Source organism: Piliocolobus tephrosceles, chromosome 14, assembly GCF_002776525.5.
Source record: "Piliocolobus tephrosceles isolate RC106 chromosome 14, ASM277652v3, whole genome shotgun sequence".
Taxonomy (NCBI): domain Eukaryota; kingdom Metazoa; phylum Chordata; class Mammalia; order Primates; family Cercopithecidae; genus Piliocolobus; species Piliocolobus tephrosceles.
In genome coordinates, this window is record NC_045447.1 from 41,744,160 (window position 1) to 41,759,903 (window position 15,744).

Sequence of the window (15,744 nt, forward strand, 5' to 3'; positions counted from 1 at the left end):
CATTAAGTCAACTGCCTTAAATATGTTTAATGAAAATATGTTAAAGAAAACTATAAACAAGAACTAAAAGGAATCAGTAGAATTATATATGAACAAAGAAAGAATATCAATAAATAAATGGAAATAAAAAGGAACCAAACTGAAATTCTGGAGATGAAAATGATAATAACTGAAATGAAAAATTAACTAGAGGCATTCAACAGCAGATTTGAGCAAGTGGAAAAAAGTGTCTATGAGCTTGAAGACATGGAAATTGAAATTATCCAGTCTGGGGAGCAGGAAGACAAAGGAATAAATGAAAGTAAACAGAGGCTAAGGGCCCTGTAGGACACCATCAAGTGAATCAAATTTACAATATGAGAGTTTCAGAAAGGATAGAGAGAGTGGGGAAAGAAAGAACATTTGAAGAAATAATGACTGAAAAATGTCCCAAATTTGATGAAAGAAATGAATCTACAGATCCAAGAAACTCAACAAACATCCAAGGATAAATTCCACAATCTCCTAGGATAAACTCAAAGAGCTTCACTCCAAGACATATTATAATCAAAATGTCAAAAGTCAGGGACAAAGAGAGAATCTTGAAAACAGAAAAAGAGAAATGAGTAATCACACACAAGGACTCCTCAATAAGATGAAGAGTTGCTTTCTCATCAGAAACCATGGAGACCAGCAGGCAGTGGAATGAAAAAGTGCTGAAGGGAAAAACTCAAGGGAGAATTCTCTCTCTGGCAAAACTATCTTTCAAGTGGTCACCCAACCTTGGAGTCCCAAAGTGCTGGGATTACAGGCATGTAATTATGGGAGCTTTATTTACAAAGCAGTGTGTGTGTGTGTGTGTGTTTATGTGTGTGTGCAGCCTTAGGAGTGGCAGCCCACATTCCTGGTGTGATTTGCTGGAGTTAGGGTAAGCTTTCAAAAATGGGTATCTTTCAAAAATGAAGGATAAATTAAGACATTCACAGATAAAATCTGAGGACATTCATTGCCATTAGACCTGCTCTCATAAGAAATGCTAATGGGAGTCCTTGGGGCCTGAAATGAGAGGACACTAGACAGCAAATTGAAGCCATATGAAGAAATAAAGATCTCTAGTAAAGATAACTGCATAGATTAATATAAAAGCAGTATTATTGCATTTTTGGTTTGTAACTCTTTATTTCCTATGTGGTTCAAAAGACAAATGTGTGAAAAGTAATTATAAATCTTTTAATGGGCACACATGTAAAATGTGTAATTTATGGCCAGGCACAGTGGCTCATGCCTGTAATCCCAGCACTTTGGGAGTCCAAGGTTGGGTGACCACTTGAAGCCAAGAATTCAAGATCAGCCAGTGCAATGTAGAGAGACCCCGTATCTAAAAAAAAAAAAAATTAAATTAAAACAATTACCCAGGCATAGTGGCACATGCCTGTAGTCCCAGCTGCTCAGGAGGCTGAGGTGGGAGGATTGCTTGAACCTAGGAGTTTGAGGGTGCAGTGAGCTATGATCACACCACTGCACTCCAGCCTGGAGGAACAGGCAAGACCCTGTCTCAAGGGAAGAAAAGATATAAATTGTGATAACAGCAACATAAAGGTAGGAGGCGATGAACTGTATAGGAGCAGCATTTTTGTGTGCCATTGAAGCTAAGTTGGTATTAATTCAAACTATACTGTTATAAATTTAGGATGCTGCAGTGGATGGAATGTTTATTTTTTTTTTGTAGAGACAAGGTCTTATTATGTTGTCTAGGCTGGTCTCAAACCCCTGACATCAAGCAGTCCTCCCACCTCGGCCTTCTAAAGTGTTGGAATTACAGATGTGAGCCACTAGGCCTGGCTTGAAGTTATTTTTATCAATATCAATTTTTTTTTTTTTTTTTTTGAGATGGAGTTTTGCTCTTTTTGCCCAGGCTGGAGTGCAATGGTGCGATCTCAGCTCACTGCAACCTCCGCCTTCCAGGTTTAAGCGATTCTCCTGCCTCAGCCTCCTGAGTAGCTGGGATTACAGGCATACCCCACCATGCCTGGCTAATTTTTGTACTTTTAGTAGAGATGGGGTTTCACCATGTTGGCCAGGCTGGTCTCAAACTCCTGAACTCAGGTGATCCACCTGCCTCGGCCTCCCAAAGTGCTGGGATTACAGGTGTGAGCCACCACACCCAGCCTACACACTGGCTCTTTCTAACCTCCTCTATCAAACCCACCTCTGTATGGGAGTCTCTGCTCAATGGTGCCTTCTCCTTGACACATTGTTCCCAAATGTGTGCAGGGCTGGCTCCCTCTGGTCCTTCTGCTCATAGCATAAATGTAAGGCCCCTCTGAGCCCCACCCAGTGACTTCCCAGCCCCACCTCTCAGCACCCTACTTCATTTTCTCTGCAGCATTTGCTCTTTTCTTTCACATGCCTTTGTTCATCTCCCCTCCAGACTGTGAGCTCCTGGAGAGCAGGGACCACTCGGCTGATCTCAGCACAGCATGCTGGGCCCACTGGGGCACCTGCACAGGGTGAGTGCTCAGGCATAGCTGCTGAATGAATAAATGGGAGGATCGCAGACTTTCCACCTCCCCACCTTCTGACCAGCTAAGACTATGGAGATGATCAATACAAATAAAAGGTGCGAGTCAGGCCTGAAGAAGGAGGACAGCAGGCATCACTTCTGCAGGACTCTTCCCTGGCCCCAGTTGCTGGTAAAGCATAGTGGGCACCGTGGACACAGGAGTCTGACCGCCTCCTGGTGGCCAGCCATAGCACTGCAGCCCCAGGCCAGAATGCTTCAACTTAAGTCACACACTCCAGCTGGGTGACCTTAAGGCAGTGGTTTTTTGGGGGTCTCCAGGAGGCAAAGAAGCAGGTCTGCAGGTTCAAGGGCAGTGTGAGGAACCTCGGAAGCCTCCCTTGACCGCTTTTTGCCTCCACTTCCTTTGGTGTCAGGCATCCTTATCTCGGCCAGGGCAATGCTTCCCCCTACTTCCAAATGCAGACTCAGGATCCAACAAGGACCAGCCTCATTCCCGTCCAGTGCTCTGGCACCCTCTGCCCTATAGCAAGCCCTCATCACCCAAGCCCCACACCTCTCTCTGCTCTGAAGGATGTCCAGGGAGTGGAGAGCATTTTCCCAGGGTCTCAGAGCACGATGGGCACTGATGGATAAGCCATATCAACAGACACTTTCTGAGTATGTGGAACCCTTGGGGCCACTCACCCAAGCACCGCAATTAATACTGGAGGAAATGGAGGCTTTCTCTCCCACAGTCTCTGTCTCACTAGGAGGTAAGGCTCATCCTACTTCCAGGTGCCCAGACCAGTGGCCTGAGGACCCCGGCCCTGGCCTCTCACTGCTGTGCTGGGGCCCTTAGGGAGCCCTATGTCTGCCCTGCTCATGCCCTGAGTTCCTGGGCTGATGCTACTGACCCATAACAGAGCTGCCTCCAACCTCTTTCTTCTTTCCCTCTGGGAGGAGGCTGAGCACTGGCCTAGGAAGCTGGAGCCCTCCCTTACCTTCTAGACTCTGCGCATCTTCTGTGGTCTAAGCCAGGCCCTATCTCTTTTGAGAATTCGGTTTCCCAAATGTATAGTGAAGGGTTGGATGTGAAACTGCCTCAGTGTGCTCAGTGGGGATGCAGTGTCAAGTTCCATCAACGCAAGACAGGGTGTCAGGGTGGGGTGGCTCAGGTGCATATGGTGAAGAAGCCTCCCTAACTCAGGTAGATGCTGAGGGACACCACATATAACAACCAGGCCTAGTGCCCATGGTCACGCATGCTCCAGGGGCCCTGTGTCTGGACCAAGAAGAGAACATGCTGGTGAGTTCCTGTTTCACTCTGTCCACAAGTGCAGTACACAAGGAATCCCCAGGCAAGGTTGGTCTCATGCAGCCAGCTCTGTGCCTCCCATACTTGCAGGGGCCTGGGTCACATGTTCACCACTGGAGCCAAGAAGTGGTGTCAGTCTCATTTAAGCACTAAGAGTGAGGGTGGGGAGGGGTAGTTCCTCAAGAAAAAACTGAGGTGCTGTCTCCAATAGAAGATGAGTTGGATGTCAGATAGATAAAAGCACCCGATTTCAGAATCATACATGTAGACCACATATCTACCTCTGCCACTAGGCACATGGGGATGTATATGTCCCAGAGAAGGTAGGTGTCTTGTCCAAAGTCACACAATGAGCAATGTCAAAACTCATACTTTGGTTAACATTCAATATGGCTACATATACTAGAATCCCTAAAATAATAGTGACATGTATTAGTCAGGGTTCTCTAGAGGGACAGAACTAATGGGATAGTTGTATATATAAAGGGGAGTTTATTAAGTGTTAACTTACATGATCACAAGGTCCCACAATAGGCTGTCTGCAAGCTAAGAAGGAAGGAGAGCCAGTCCAAATTTCAAAACTGAACAACTAGGAATCTGATGTTAGAGGGCAGAAAGCATCCAGCACAGGAGAAAGATGCAGGCTAGGAGGCTAGGCCAGTCTCTCTATTCACATTTTTCTGCCTGCTTTATATTCTAGCTGTGCTGGCAGCTGATTAGATGGTGCCCACCCAGATTAAAGGTGGGTCTGCCTTTCCCAGCCCACTGACTCAGATGTTAATCTCCTTTGGCAACACCCTCACAGACACACCCAGGATCAATACTTTACAGAGACAGGCCATCCATACTGACCTTGAATTGACCACTGCAGAAGTTTCTGAATCATGTGTTTCTGTTCTAGCATCTTGTATGTGCTTTCCATCCTCAATGCGGTCTCATGGTCCAACGTGGCTGCTGGAGCTCCAGCCTCGACTGGCCACCATGTTTGCATTTCAGAGAGTAGGCAAGGCAGGGCAAAGGGGGCCCTACCAGCTGGGTCAGTTCCATCTGAGCAGTCTCCCCAGAGTCCCACACCACACTGTGGTCACACATCTAATTGGCCTGAACTTAGGTCACTCTTAGCTGCAAGAGAGGTTGGGAACTTTAGTCTTTTAGTTTGGTAAATTGCTGTCCTGAATAAAACTGAGCATCTGCACATAAGAATAAGAGGAGAATGAAAACTGTGGAAATTAACAGTGCTCTCTCTCTACAGTAAATGCCAAGATAGAGAGGAAGGGATGGGGTTGTTTTCAGATGAATGGGGCATTTGTTTACTTATCACAGCCCCTCTTTTCTCACTGTTTATTCATTCACAGAGAGAGAGAAAAAAAAAGCTTGGTTCCAAATCAGGATATATGAATGGGACCCCTGCTTTCGATTCCCAATCAGAATGACTGGAACCACTGTGCTGGCTTTCATCTGTTTGTACCTTGTAAGTAAATCTGAGAACATCCTTTCCTATTTCATAAGTGGGGCAGGGAGGGGCTGAGAGCTGTGAAGCTTTTAAGGCAAGCAACATGTCCCTAAAAAGCTGGGTCAAAATTGAGTATCTGTAAATTTTTAAAGTACAATGCATTCACCCCAAGGATGCTTTGTCCCTCATAATAAATATTACCAGTAAAATGAATCCACCCAAAATAAAACTTAGTCCATTAAGGCTGCTATAACAAAATACCAAAAACTGGATGACATATCAATAACTGAAACTTATTCCTCACAGTTCTGGAAGCTGGGATGTCCTAGCTCAAAGTCCCAGAAGATTTGGTATCTGATGAGGGCCAACTCCCTGGTTCACAGACAGCTGTCTTCTCGCTGTGTCCTCAGATGGCAGAAGGCAGAGAGGGAGCTCTCTGTGGCTTGTTTTGTAAGGGCACTGATACCATTCATGAGGGCTCCACCCTCACAACCTGATTACCTCCCAAAGGTCAAATCTCCAAATACCATCATACTGGGGGACAGGTTTTAAAACAGGAATTTGGGGAGACACAAACATTCAGTTTATATCTAAAACTGATAATGGTTAAAACTGCAAGTGATGGCCGGGCGTGGTGGCTCATGCCTGTAATCCTAGCACTTTGGGAGGCCGAGGCGGGCGGATCACGAGGTCACGTGATCGAGACCATCTTGGCTAACGCGGTGAAACCCCGTCTCCACTAAAAATACCAAAAATTAGCCGGGCGTGGTGGCGGGTGCCTGTAGTCCCAGCCACTTGGGAGGCTGAAGCAGGAGAATGGCATGAACCCAGGAGGCGGAGCTTGCAGTGAGCTAAGATCGCGCCACTGCACTCCAGCCTGGGCAACAGAGTGAGACTCTATCTCAAAAAAAGAAAGAAAAGAAAGAGCCAGTGTGGCTTGGGGAGTGTAGCTTGGGGGAGCCCTGGAGGAGAGAATGGGAGAGGAGGGGAATGATGGCAGGGCCAGATCCTGGGGCCTAGGAGACTAGGTGAGTTACCCATTCTTCTCACAACATTAGCAATGTGAAAGTACAAATATTTAATATCTCACAATCTGTGGATCAGGAATCTGGGCATGGCTTACCTGGGTGCCTCTGCCTGAAGGTCTCTCAGGAAGCTGGGGCTGTGGTCTCAACCGAGGCTGGGCTGTGGGAGGAGCTGCCTCCAAGCTCACTCATGTGGCTATTGGCAGAACCAGTTTGGACTAAGCCTGAGTTCCTTTCTGTCTGTTGGCCTGGGTGTTTCCCAGTTCTTTGTCATGTGGGCCTCTATGTCGGATAGCTCCTGACATGAAAATTTGCTTCCTCAGTTAGAGGACTGTGGCAGAGGCAGTGAGAGGAGGAGGGACAGAGAAGGACAAGGAAAGGGAGGGAGAAACATAGGAAACAGCAAGGACGAGGGAATTGGCACTTTTTTTGTAACTAAATGTTGGAAGTTGCAATGGATTGAATGTTTATGTCCCCTAAAAGTCATGTGTTGTTAGCCAAATTCCCAATGTGATAATATTAGGAGATGGGGCCTTTGTGAGATAGTTAGGTCATAAGGGTGGAGACCTCATGAATGGGATTAGTGCCCTTTTCAAAGGCACCCCAGGGAGTTCCTTCACCCTTTTTCAACCATCTGAGGACACAACAATAAGCTGGCAGTCCGCAACCCTGAAGAGGGACCTCGGCAAAACTGGACCATGCTGATACCCTGATTTCAGACTTCTAGCCTCCAGAACTGCAAGGAACACATTTCTGTTATTGGTGAACCACCCTGTCTGCTATAGAACCACCTTTCTTATAGCAGCCCTAACTGACTCAAACAGGAGAGATAGCCTGTCACTCTGCTGTATTCTGTTAGTCAGAAGGGGAGTCACTAACCACTTTATGGTTACACAAGGGCATGAATCCCAGCAGTGAGGTTCATTGCAAGCTGCTGTGCATGCATGCAGCCTACCTACCACATAGGCTGGGATGAGACACCTGGGTCTGATTCTAAATATAACAGGAAAGCATTGGAAGGCTTTATGCCACAGGATGACCATATATGAGTTTCATTTTATGTTAACCCTCTCATGGTGCAGAATGAGAAATGAGGCCCGAGTGGAAGTAATGTTTCCGATATTACACTGGTGGAACCTGGGCATGTCTTCAGTTGTAAGTCCATGCTGCATCCCATCCATCCTTATAATTCTCCCTTCTCTTGAGTTTGTGCATTTGTTACTTGTGACACCAACCTATGAGTGTTATGAGAATTATCTCATGTATGCCTGATGATATCTCTGGGAAGCAGATGCTGGGATGATTTGCATTGTGCAGGTTGGGAGACTGGAGAGGCTCTGAGAGGTACAGTGAGTTTTCCAGGGCACAGAAGTGGTAAGAAAAATAAAGGTTGGAACCCAGCTGTGTCTCCTCAAACCTAGGGCCCTCACTGCACTTGGGTTTTCCCAGAGGGGCGGTGTTGGCAAACTTGTGAACAGTTAAGGAGATGACATAGAGGAGGAGGGTGAGCAGCCAATGGCTCAGAGAGACCTTTGGGGAGGGAGGTCTTTGAAGGAAGGTGCTGAGGTAATGGAACCTTGGAGAAGTGACCTAACTTCCTTGGTGATAGGCCCCAACAGAACTTAGAACTTTGATAACCAGCACTCACATTCTAGAGACAGCCCCTGTCTAGCTCTCTCGGTGGGAGCCACTAAAGAGAATAAGAGGTTCTCCTGCTGTATCCTGACTTTCTGAGGCTCTGACCTCAGGAAAGCCCGGCATGAGAGCCTTTTCCATTGCTGCAGACTTTTTGGTTCAGCACTCACTTCTGGCACCTCTGATCATTTGGCAGGAAGTACCCAAAGGTAACACAGAGAAGTCCAGGCCAGGCCACAACTGTGATCCCACCTGGGCAGCCTCAAACCCCTCCCCATCACCGTGTGTGTGGAGGGAGGCAGCGGAGGGAAGGCAAGGGATGAGCGTTGGGCCCTTCCTGGGCCGGAGCAGGTTGTTGGGTGTTGGAACCCCGGTGGGCCTGACAGAATGGGAAGGTGGGTGCTGGGTGAAGGACATTTCCCCAGATGTTATCCTGTGCCCCTGAGACTTCAGCTCATTTCCTCTATGCAGTTGCCTACCTGTGCCTTAACTGGGGAGCAGAATCTCTAATGTGAGTTTCCTGCTGCAGTGATGGCCAGGCAGGGCCCTAATGTCTGATGATCTGACTGCAGGGCATCATTTTTGCAGAGCTCCATGTGGGAGATCAGTGAGGAACTGGTTGATGGGTTCAACTCCTCCATCTTCCTAGACAAGGGGTAGGTGCCCCATGCCACCAATAATGACCAGTGCTGGTCTGGGGTGAGAGCAGGCATGGAGGGGGTGGTGGTGTCTCCACTGCCAGTACCACGAGATGAACAGCATGGGTCCGGAACCCAGTTTTGTATACAAGGACTCCTGGGGTCTCTCTAGCAGGGCCTTCCCACTGGAGTGGACCACAGTTCTACCCCTCAGAAATCTGGGCTCCCACTCCTCCCCCACCTGCAGATTGGTAAGGTGGAAAGACACTTCACATACTTGTAGGAATGTCAGAGAAAAGACTTTTTCATTGTTTTCATATCACACTAGGCCATGAACATTTTTGCATGTTGCTACTATTTTTGTTTTTTTAACCACTTGCCCCAGATATCCCATGTAAGAATCAGCTCCTCTGTCCATCCAGACCTGCTCCAAGCCTTAGAAATCATCAGGCTTAATAGGGTGGTTTATATATAAAAATTAGGGGGGTGGTCCAGCTATTCTTTACATGTCTCTTCAGCTTGTTACATCCCAGAACACATCATCTTAGCCCACTAGGCCCAGAGCCTTGGCCTCACCTGTCTTCACAATATTCCATAAGGAAGGCTTTTTTTTTTTTTTTTTGCCACAGCAATTCAGCCTTTCAATCCTGGTGGACCTGGATATTCCATTCTGTTGCCATTTCAGCAGGGCTGCAGGGAACATCTTATGTGTGTCCTATTAGAGAGCACTGGTTTGCTAGGGCTGCCATAACAGTACCCAAACTGTGTGGCTTAAACAACAGAATTGGTTTTCTCACTATTCTGGGGCTAGAATTCTGAGATCAAGGTGCGGGCTGGGGGCGTTTCTTCTGAGGCTTCTCTCCGTGGCTTGTAGATGGCCCCTTTCATCTCCGTGTTGACATTGTCTTTACTCTGTGCCTCTTTTCGTTGTTGTTGTTGTTGTTGTTTCTTTGTTTTCTTGAGACAGAGTCTTGTTCTGTCGCCCAGGCTGGAGTGCAGTGGCTTGGTCTCAGCTCACTGCAACCTCCACCTCCCTACTCTGTGCCTCTTTGTGCCTTAATCTCCTCTTCTTATGAGGACATCAATCAGACTGGATTAGAGTCCACCTCAATGAACTCAACCTTAATGACCTCTTTAAAGACTATGTCTCCAAATACAGTCACATTCTGAGGTCCTGGGGGTTAGCACTTCAACATATGAATTTTGGGAGATATAATTTGGCTCATACCACATACTTATTCCCTACAGAAGATAGACTCCAGGCATGGGGTTGCTTGGTGGAAGGATATGCATATGCAAAATCTGAATCGCTTCAGCCAAATTACTTTCCAAAGAGGCTGTGGCAGTTGGGTTGCCACGACAGTCTCCAATGGTGTCTGCTTCCCTGCATCCAGCCTGACAATGGGGGATGTCATTCATTTACATTCCTGCTAATCTGGTGTCCATGTGGCAAATGCCACAGTATGCTTCCCTTGCTTTTTAATTTGCCACTTATAGGCTTGAGCCACCTGTCAGTTGTTTACCAGCCATTTGGATTTTCTCTTCCTCCAGTTGTCTGCTCATGTTCTTGTTGCTGTGACAACCCTTCTCGCACCCTGGAACCTCCAGGCATTTGCCCCTTTGCTGGATCTGGGATCCTCAAAGCTCAGGTTCTCAAAACTGCCTTTATTGTAAAAGAAAGAAAATTAAGTGCCTTGCTTTGAAGTCTAAAGGACTCTCCTAGGGTGGGTGTTATAGTCTATTTTGTGCTGCTGCAACAAAACACCATAGACTGGGCAATTTATAATGTACAGAAATTTATTTCTCACAGTTCTGGAGGCTAGGAAGTCCACAGTCAAGATGCTGGCATCTGGTGAGGGCCTTCTTGCTGCATCATCCCATGGCGGAAGGCATCACATGGCAGAAGGGCAAAGAGAGGGTGAGAGAGAGCAAGAGGGGGCAGACCCACCTCCACGATACTGACGTTAATCCACCCAGGATGGCAGAGCTCTCAGGACCTAAACACCTCTTAAAGGTCCCATCTCCCAGTATGGTCACAATGGCAACTACACTTCAACATGAATTTTAGAGAACACAAACATGCACACCATAGCAGTGGGTCTACACTGAAAACTGGTCTCTCAACTTGGTGGGGGCAGTGGTGTGGGGAATGAGGTTCCCTCAGATCCTCTCCCGCCATGCCAGAAGCAGACTAAGCTTCAGGTAGCTTAGTGGGAAGGTGACGCAGCCCTAGCTTTGGGCAGTTCTTAGTTCTGCCCTGAGTGACCTTGAGCAGCCATTTGACATCCCTAAGCCTGCGTTTTCTCATCTCAACAATGGGGATGTTTTCTTAGGACTCACTAGAGTGATGCTCTTCATACAAGCTCTTAATAGGGGAATGCTAACCTCTCTTGCTGTGGGCACTTACATCCCTCTTCACACACAAGTCCCCAAGGAATTGGGGCTTCCTGGTCTGAGCTGTAGCCCACAATTCTCCTGGTGGTTTTTGGTGCTGCCTCTGACTCTGTGTCCTTCCTTGTCCCACTCAGTATGAAAATGAGTTAACCCTGTACCTGGGCAAGATCTGCGAAATGTGGACCCTCCAGGTGGGCACTCAGGAGCATATGGTGGCATCCCTGGACCAGGTTTCCAGAGCAGACACATACCCTACAGCACCACCTTCCTGTGTAACCACTGGGTCTTCGTCTCTACCCCACAGTTCCTGGACTGGGTATTCAATAGGTGGGAGCCTGTCCCTTCCACAGCACAGTGGGGACTCTGCCACCAGTTAGCTGTGTGTCTCGGGAATTTTGCTGCACCTCTCTGAGCCTCAGTTTGCTCCTCTGAGAATAAAGGTGGTAAGAGGATGAACCTCCCAGGGTTCTTGCAGGGACTAAATGGGGTGAGCCATGGCAGGTGCTGACCTGGTGCTTGGCTCTGTGGAAATGGCTGCCAGATGTACTGTGGCTGTTATTTATTTTTGAACACGACATAGCTCTCTGCCTCACTCGTGGCCTTCCTACGTTTGGGAAAGTGTATGGAAAGCAAACCTGTTTTCCCATTTGTGAAAAGGGTTTGAGTTTCCACATGGCTGATCCCTGTGCTTGGGGTACCCAGAACAGGGATCCCTGGGGGCTAGTGGAGGGGCCCTACGCTAACTCAGATATCTGGGAAGATTCTGGTTGTGGTTCATTCTTTCAACAAATATACATTGAGCACCTACTGTGCGCGGTACTTTTCTGCCTGCAGGAGGCACTCCCTGGGGATTGTCTGAATTCTGGCTGGGAAGTCATGGGTGCACTAGACATCATAAGCAGGCCATGGCCACAGTATGTTGACACTGTGATGTCCTCCTGGCCTCTTCTAGATACACATGCATCCTGCTGTGTTTTAACAGGGAGGAGGGACCTCAGGATCAACTAAAAATGTCAGTGGACTTCAGGTCTAGGACGGGTTCCTGTTTCCCCAGAACAGTTGGGGGCATGTAGGAGCCTGTGGCTGGGGAGGGGCTGGCAGAACCCTGGATCTCATACATCTTAGGATTCCCGTGAGAGGGCTGAGGTCTGGGGGCTTCCTCTGCAGGAGGAAATTAGTCAGTGAGAGTTATGAATGGGATCCAAGTCCCCTGGGAAGTGAAAGGGAGGCTGGGGGTCAGAGCCATCCCCACCACAGTCCCATCTCAGCTCTGCCTGCCTCCTTTCACATCCACCCCTCCAGACCCAACCTCTAGGGGATCCAGAACAGGAGCTGTAGCGAGCATTTTGCTCACATTTCTACCTCAAACCTCATTTCTGAGCATCCTGGTGCAGGTAGCCCTTCAGAGCAAGAGTCACTGGCAAGACCTGGCCCATGCAGGTTCTGTGCCTGCCCTGCCTGAAGACCAGGGCTGTCTCTGCCAGGACAGTCACAGAGGGGTTGGGTGGGGCCATCTCTGGACAGACAGGGCAGCCACAGGGGTCCACATCTAAACAAGGGTACCCTAGAAGAACAATGTGGAAGGAAAGGCCAGGCATCTGACTCTGCTGTCCCCCACCCCCCACCCCCTACACTCTGTCTTCCATCTTGGGCACCTGGCCAGAAAAGTACCCTGAGGGCACTCCGGGAAAGAAGCCTGCTCCAGTGACAGCCCGACATAGAGTCAGTCCAGAGCCCTCCTGCCCCTAGTCTGGGACCATACAGAACTGGCCCGGTGAGGAGGTCCCCAACCTCTTGGGGGGGTTCCCTCCTATGCTGGTGGCAGAGCAATGGACTCTGATGGATGCAATGAGTGCTAGGCTCTCAAGGCAGAGTGGGGACAACCTCCCCTCTGGGACCTTTCCCTGAGCCTCAGTTGGATGATATGGGCCCAATCCCAGCTCCAACTCTTACCAACCATGTGACCTGGACTAGATTCTTAACCTCCAGGCCTTCACTGTTCACATGTGCAGGGCAGAGATGGGACATAACAGCACCTGCTGCACACAGTGACTGCAGAATGAGAGCAGAGAGGGAAGGCAGGGCAGGGCCTGGCCCCTTTATAGGTGGAGAGTGCTCACTGAGGAGCACCCAGGTGCATGGGTAAGTCTCACAAGCTCTGATGGTTATTATAAGGGAGAGTTTTCCTGCACAACCTCTCTTTTTGCCTGCTGCCTTCCATGTAAGACGTGACTTGCTCCTCATCTTCCACCATGATTGTGAGGCTTCCCTAGCCACCAATCATGTGGAACTGTAAGTTTAATTAAACCTCTTTCTTCTGTAAATTTCCCAGTCTTGGGTGTGTCTTTATCACCAATGTGAAAACGGACTAATATGCTGCCTCTTAGAGACTTGGGAACGGCCTCTTGTTGGCTCTCAGGTGTGTGGTCTGTGATCTAAGCCCCCACGCAGTCCCTAGGCCTTCCTGTCAGGGGCATGCTGGCTTTGACCACGTGTCTCAGAGGTGGGTGCTCACTTCCCACTGGGCTCCTTCCCTGTGAGTGTTGCTCACTGGGCCCCAGGTGTGCCCCTACTCCCTGCCACAGCTCCCTGGGCTTCTGTCTCCTCCAGGAGGGGAGATGTCAGCAGAGGAGCTGAAGTGGAGCAGGTGGGATTCCAACTCCCCACCACCCGGCTCATTCTCTCTCCTCCCCAGGAGTGCTGATACCTCAAGAACTTCTCCTCACTCTATGCCATCCTCTCTGCTCTGCAGAGCACCTCAATTCACATGGAGAGAAGTTTCCAGGTGAGCAGGCCTCTCTCTACAGGAGCACCAGGGTGGATCAGGGACATCCATGGGGCTGGGCTCGGCATTGCCTCTCAGTGAGCCTAGGAGGTGATGGGAGGCTGTGAACCCTCAAGGTAGGGACTGGGAACCCAGGTGGGGTCTCTGAGCCTCCCTGGGATCTTAGGCCAGCAGTTCTGCTTCGAATTAGGTTACCTTTCCTTACCTGTCAGATATAGGCTAGGGCCAAATTGGAGACTGTCAAGAGCTTACCTCACAGCAACATGTTTCTCTGATGATTGAAATCAAAACTGGTCAAAACAGACCTGCTCGGCTGAAATGGGAGTTGGGGCCCAGTGGACCAACATGAGAGTCCCCTCCCCTCCCCAGTCCCATGGGACCCTTAGGCTCAGAGGAACCTGTTGGAACCTCTCATCTAGGGTGTTTGGGTCCTGTGACTTCTTAAATAAATGGGATTTGCACTCATGCCCCTCCCCGTGATTCCCAAATTTCTCCTTCCTTCTTTCGCCTCTGCACAGGGACAGTCTCGAAAATTTTCAAGATGTGTAAGCTAGTGCACTGCGCAGGGTTCTGCTCACCACAGCGAAGTGGAGGAGGGGATGGGGGCAAGCCTTTGGGAGGGAGGGAACTGAGAGGGTAGAAGGACTGGACAGGGTGTGGTTTTTCAGTTTCTCATTGAGAGTTTCTTTGAAAATCTTCAGTCTCGATCTTTTCTGGATTCATAGCAGAGGAATCCCTCTGGTCCATGGGCAGGCGGGAGGCGGGGGCACTTCAGAGAGCAGGAGGTCCCAGCAATGGGTCATAGTGGTGGCAGCTGTGCTGAGCCAGGAGGGCTTGATGAGGTGGCAGATTGAGCAGGTCCCTGGCTCAGCTCCCTGGCTGGCCCATCACACTGACTGGTAGCCCCCTCCAGGCTGTTGGGTGGATGGGGAAGGTAGGGGGTCGTCAGGAAGCTGGCCTCCAGCTGCTCTTCTGTCTGGACTGCAGCTCCAAGGGGAGGGGGCACCCTGCCCACACCAGAGATGGGCACTGCCAAGGAATTCCACGGGCCAGGTGGTCAAAAAGGCTGCCCAGCCTTGGATCTGAATGGCTGAGTAGAGGACAGGTATGTGCACTCTGTGACTGCCTGCTCTGGCCCCACAGCAGGCACTGCTGATCAGCCACAGATTCCGGCCCTGTTGCCTCGTTTGCAATGACACGTACCCCGGATAGTTTATGAGGAGTATATAGGGACTAATCGATCCCTGGTGGCTACTTCCTGAGAGGATTTCACAAACATTCACACAAAAGAGGAAGCAAAGTGGCCTCACCCATCACCCTGGGCACCCCTAGTCTGTCAATCAGAGAGAGCACCTCAGAGTCCCCCTTCCTGAGTGGAGGAAGAAAGTGTTCTGCGCAGGGGAATTTCCTGGGGGTTCCCTGGGGAGGTGCAGCCTTTGCATGACCTCAGCCCAGCCTTTGGGGCAGAGACTCCTGTGGCTGAGGCAGGCAGGAGCCACTCATTTGGGCCTCCTGGGACTACCCTGTCGTCTCCCGCCACAGCTGGGCCTGGCTGGGGGCCTGGACACATACTGAGAGCCCAGAGGATGGGACGCTGGTCAGCAGTGGTGCTGAGGGACGTGGTGAAGGCAGCTGGGATGGGGCCTCGGCTAGGAGGAGGAAGCTGGCCTCTCCTATGGGGCCCTGGGCAAGTCACTGCTCCTCTTTGGCCTCTGTTTTCTCATCTGAAAAGTGGAGGGATGATGGCCCTGGGGTGCAGGACTCACATGGTGACAATGCAGTCACAGAGAGGAATGTGGAGGGCTTTGTGGAGGGCTTTGTCCCTGGCTGTGCCATGGGGGAGGGGTGTGATGGCAGGAACAGTGATGTGAGTGCTGGGAACGTGGTGCTCAGGAGAGCCTGTGAGGCAGGTGGAGTTCCCGCCGTGCTTTCCCAGAGGAGGAAACAGGCTCAGGGAGTCCAAGGGAGTGAATCTGGAATCAAAGCACCCCAGAGGTGGTGGCAGTAGTACTGGTAC

At 49.7% G+C, this 15,744-nt stretch overlaps 1 long non-coding RNA gene across 1 annotated transcript; it reads left to right on the forward strand.

Annotated features, from left to right (window-relative positions):
• Window positions 1-7,922: 7,922 nt before the first annotated feature.
• LOC111534974 lies at window positions 7,923-13,086 on the forward strand. Its single transcript, XR_002729269.1, has 6 exons — window positions 7,923-8,119; window positions 8,440-8,566; window positions 11,077-11,133; window positions 11,247-11,382; window positions 11,895-11,954; window positions 12,337-13,086. It is a non-coding gene; the product is annotated as an uncharacterized LOC111534974 (long non-coding RNA).
• Window positions 13,087-15,744: the final 2,658 nt, after the last annotated feature.